The following is a 5,763-nucleotide window of genomic DNA, read 5'->3' as shown; positions in this document are numbered from 1 at the left end:
AGAGTGAAAAATTTAAGGGGGTCTGAATACTTTCCGTACCCACTGTATATATATATATCATGTCAGCATAGTTTCATAGGTATACTAAATATAAGGCTGTATTTTGACCCTAATAGCAGCTTTGAATCTTTTGATTTCTGTGAATAAAGTAAAACATTTATGCTTTGTTCCATTATGATGACAGATGTGCTTGGTGGAAGCACAACAGGAGTTTAAATGTGGTAATGGCTCCTCTAATTAGTGTTACAATCTGTGTCGCTAAACATAACACTATCTACTTAGATAAATGACCCCATGCTGGTAAGGGCAGCGTGTGATGGATAGCTCTGCTGCAGTATCTCCATTCTGGTTCAAGGTTTGCTGATCTCCCCTTTTTCAGTCGAGTTTAGCCACAAGTGGATGACATTGCATTTTAGATAAAAATGTAGGTCCTGCTGTAAGCCAGCTTCAGATGAGATGCAATCAATCACAAGGTGCATTTCATCTAGGTTTGTTGCCAAATAAAGCCTCGGTGTTATGAATAAATAGGTGAAGGAATTAATAAATGAAATGTCATTTCAGCTTTCTGATATAGGGGGGAAAAAATGCTGTGGAATAAAAATAAAAAAAAATCCACAATTTTGTCTTTACACGCAATAGGCTTTAGATGCAATCCTGAGTTTATATATCACCATTTCTTTCTCTTGCAATTCTAAGATATATGAAAAAATTCAAAAAGGGACAATTTTGAGATGTAAACTCACAATTGCAAGAAAAAGTCAGAATTGTAAGGACTGTTTTGCCAAGGAATACAAAAGGGTAACTGTGAAATATGACAATTTTGACTTTTCAATTGCTATTAACTCAAATAGTAGAGCATGGCGCTTGCAACGCCAAGGTCATGGGTTCAGTTGCTTTTGAATGCAAGAACTGATCAAATGTCTACCTTGAATGCAACGAAGGTCACTTTGGATAAAAGCTTTTGGATAAAAGCTGTAAAAAATTCTGAGAAGAAAAATCCTAATTGTGAGATATTAACTCACAATTGTGAAAAAAAAAACATCTGTGAAAAACTACTAAAAATTATAAACTTATTTTATAAACTACTTCATAAGTTTATAAAGTGCCCTGTGATGAGACTTTTCTTCAGAATTGTGAATTTATATCTCAGTTACGAGTTAACATTTTGAAATTCTAAATTTTTCTTGTGCACATTGCACATTTATATCCCACATTTCTGAGTTTATAAAAAGAATTGAGATATAAACTGAAATGAAATGGATCATTTTAAGGTGCTAACCCTTTAATAAATTCTATTATTTATTTTTTATTTTATTTTATTTTAAAGCTTTTATTTTTTAATGTTGGTGAGGAAAGAGAATGTTGGAACTGTGGCCTAGTGATTAGACACATTGTGCTATGGTGCTTTTTTGGAAAATATGAGTTTGAATTTGGCTTGCGTCATGTCTCAATCCTTTTCCCTCTGATTTTGCTACAATTTCCTGTCTTGTCTCTCACTTTCCCTATTAATTATGTGGCATACACAACACCACAACAAACACAAACATGCCAGCTTCCTCCTTCTGATCCTCTCCTCAGGATACAAATTATTTGGAGTGCCAAAAGTACTCATCTCCATGATTATAACTGAACACTAATATTTCCGTTCATGAACAAATGACAGAAAAGCAAATAGTTAATTGATATTTTCAAGCAGTTGTGTTAAGTTTGAAGAAGGTTTGCAGTAAATCATAATGTAGAAACATTTTCAGCGTGTGAATGGCACATGATAGGTCAGTAAGTTCTAAAGTGAGTGATATTTTTTGTTCGTTATCTACTGACTAACTGTTTTTTTTTTGTTTTTTTCTGCAGTCAGTATAAAAACATATGGTGCCTGTCCTGAATGCTGATTGGTCAATACAGTGTTCCTGTCCCAAAATACACAAAACACCTGTTCACCTGTCAGGGACTCTATCCTTTAGCAGAAAGGTGGCAGTTAATGAACATTACTAATGAAACATTCTTGAATGAATATTGCAATCTTTAATCGTTTTTAATATGTAACTTTGTAATTTTGAAAAACAATAAGGAACCCCACAAAAAAAAAAAGAAGTATTTTTTCATGTTTTCCAGGAAAAAAAACAAAAACGAATTATCTTTCAAACAAGATACATTTCCTTGAAAAGCAGTTGCTTGACATTTTTAGATAATATATCTTGAACTATGTTTATTTTTGTTACCCTATTGGTAAATTGATTTTCTTTTAAGCCATAAATCTATCCAAATTCAGGTAGGTTCATAATTAAAATTACTGTTTTAATAATAATATATAATAATAATAATTGAATATATACTGAATACTCATATTCATAATATAGCACTACCTCTCACCCAATATTGCTTAAATGTCAGAAGGCAGTCATTTAAGACATTAATAATTAATGCATTTATACTAAAATTTCTTTTACTTTTTTTTTCTGCAGGCTTAAAGCTGGAAGCCATGCTGTGAAAACTGAAGTTTTGCTGCCACCTTTTGGACTGAAAGTTTATTTAGGAATAATTAACCCTTGTATATAATAGTTTTGTGTGTTTATGATTTGGGACGTGGACAGAAAGAGTCAGGACAGAGATGGGAAGGCTGCCTGGTGCAAAATGTACTCATCACAAACAGTCAAAGTCCCTAAAACCGCGTTTGGTTTCAGATCTCTCTGTTCATAGTTCAGAGCTCTTACAACAGAGCCAAATGCTTTGCACAGCATTCCTTGGCCAAATAACGAATCATTATAATTATATAATATAATTATGTTAATACACTTCATATTACATGAAGTAAAACTTGTATATAAAAGAAAATAATAAAATGACAAATTTACTCGAAATGTCAGCACACTTTTATAAGTATACTAAATATAAGGCTGTATTTTGACCCTAATAGCAGCTTTGAATCTTTTGATTTCTGTGAATAAAGTAAAACATTTATGCTTTGTTCCATTATGATGACAGATGTGCTTGGTGGAAGCACAACAGGAGTTTAACTGTGGTAATGGCTCCTCTAATCAGTGTTTCAATCTGTGTCGCTAAGCATAACACTATCTACTTAGATAAATGACCCCATGCTGGTAAGGGCAGCGTGTGATGGATAGCTCTGCTGCAGTATCTCCATTCTGGTTCAAGGTTTGCTGATCTCCCCTTTTTCAGTCGAGTTTAGCCACAAGTGGATGACATTGCATTTTAGATAAAAATGTAGGTCCTGCTGTAAGCCAGCTTCAGATGAGATGCAATCAATCACAAGGTGCATTTCATCTAGGTTTGTTGCCAAATAAAGCCTCGGTGTTATGAATAAATAGGTGAAGGAATTAATAAATGAAATGTCATTTCAGCTTTCTGATATAGGGGGGAAAAAATGCTGTGGAATAAAAATAAAAAAAAATCCACAATTTTGTCTTTACACGCAATAGGCTTTAGATGCAATCCTGAGTTTATATATCACCATTTCTTTCTCTTGCAATTCTAAGATATATGAAAAAATTCAAAATGGGACAATTTTGAGATGTAAACTCACAATTGCAAGAAAAAGTCAGAATTGTAAGGACTGTTTTGCCAAGGAATACAAAAGGGTAACTGTGAAATATGACAATTTTGACTTTTCAATTGCTATTAACTCAAATAGTAGAGCATGGCGCTTGCAACGCCAAGGTCATGGGTTCAGTTGCTTTTGAATGCAAGAACTGATCAAATGTCTACCTTGAATGCAACGAAGGTCACTTTGGATAAAAGCTTTTGGATAAAAGCTGTAAAAAATTCTGAGAAGAAAAATCCTAATTGTGAGATATTAACTCACAATTGTGAAAAAAAAAACATCTGTGAAAAACTACTAAAAATTATAAACTTATTTTATAAACTACTTCATAAGTTTATAAAGTGCCCTGTGATGAGACTTTTCTTCAGAATTGTGAATTTATATCTCAGTTACGAGTTAACATTTTGAAATTCTAAATTTTTCTTGTGCACATTGCACATTTATATCCCACATTTCTGAGTTTATAAAAAGAATTGAGATATAAACTGAAATGAAATGGATCATTTTAAGGTGCTAACCCTTTAATAAATTCTATTATTTATTTTTTATTTTATTTTATTTTAAAGCTTTTATTTTTTAATGTTGGTGAGGAAAGAGAATGTTGGAACTGTGGCCTAGTGATTAGACACATTGTGCTATGGTGCTTTTTTGGAAAATATGAGTTTGAATTTGGCTTGCGTCATGTCTCAATCCTTTTCCCTCTGATTTTGCTACAATTTCCTGTCTTGTCTCTCACTTTCCCTATTAATTATGTGGCATACACAACACCACAACAAACACAAACATGCCAGCTTCCTCCTTCTGATCCTCTCCTCAGGATACAAATTATTTGGAGTGCCAAAAGTACTCATCTCCATGATTATAACTGAACACTAATATTTCCGTTCATGAACAAATGACAGAAAAGCAAATAGTTAATTTATATTTTCAAGCAGTTGTGTTAAGTTTGAAGAAGGTTTGCAGTAAATCATAATGTAGAAACATGTTGCTCCAGTTTGGTTGCACTGGTCAAATCAAACGCTAGATGTTGCTCTCTCCTCTGATATTGATGAGGAAGTGAGCCTGGCTCTCCATACAGCATGTCTTCCACAAATGTTTCCCAGCTGACAGAGGAAGAAATGCGATTCAAGGTTAGTTTTCGGTGTCCTATATTTTAATGCATACATCTTTAAGGCTAAATAGATATGAGCCTGTTCAGGGAAATCAAAAATACCTTCTAACAAAGAAACACACCACAGTATTCCCATGCGCTGATTGATTTGCCTCAGGCTGAAAGCAAGTGATTAATTCTCCACCAAGTCTTGGTAGTCTGGGTAGGCCATCTCCAGTAGAGGAGCAAATGTGGATTGAGTCCTCGGAGACATAAAGCATCTGTTAAAGTTTGCAGATTTATGTAGTCCATCCATACAAACATAACACCAGTCATTTCCATCATGTTGTTGTAAAAATGTTTGAAACTCCGATTTGACCTTCATAATGATAGCACATCACCAAGACATCTGGGTGTTTTCATCTTAAATAAGTCATTTTAAAAATGCTAAAATGTTAAACGTGCAAAATCGCATGCTAGAACAATCAACATTCAGCAGTTTTATGGTGTTTGTGATTCTGAATATATGTGAATCCACTCTTTTTAAGAATTCTTGACCCAAAATATTATTTTTTAAAATAGCACACAGTGATTTTCAAATGATTTGCTTTGTCACTGACACTTTGGCAACATATGTGTGCTTACTGGATCATTTGTTCTTAAAGCTGTTCAGTATTAAAAACGCTTTATAATATCCCAGCTTGTTTAAAATCAGTCATTATTCTTTCAGTCCTGATATTAGACCCAATTGATGCGGCTTCATCCCTTGTCTTATCAGGTAAATCGTTATCTTTTTCTCTTGGAATCTCAGATGTACATCACAATATGGAAGAAAAGATCTCTTGCTATTTCCGTTACATTGCAACTTTATTAGTTAAGACATTACGAAATGCTAAAAAACGCTCTAGCATTAAGCCTTGGCATATAAAAGTCTAAAAAAAAATCTATTAAACCATATATACTGCCTGCACGCGCGCATGTGTATGTGTATGTATGTATATATATATACATATATATATATATATATATATATATATATATACATATATATATATGTATATATATATATATATATATATATATATATATATATATATATATACACATACACATA

Source organism: Sinocyclocheilus rhinocerous, unplaced genomic scaffold (genome assembly GCF_001515625.1).
Source record: "Sinocyclocheilus rhinocerous isolate Xijiao unplaced genomic scaffold, SAMN03320098_v1.1 scaffold3217, whole genome shotgun sequence".
In the NCBI taxonomy this organism is placed as follows: Eukaryota; Metazoa; Chordata; class Actinopteri; order Cypriniformes; family Cyprinidae; genus Sinocyclocheilus; species Sinocyclocheilus rhinocerous.
This window is presented reverse-complemented; position numbering follows the sequence as displayed.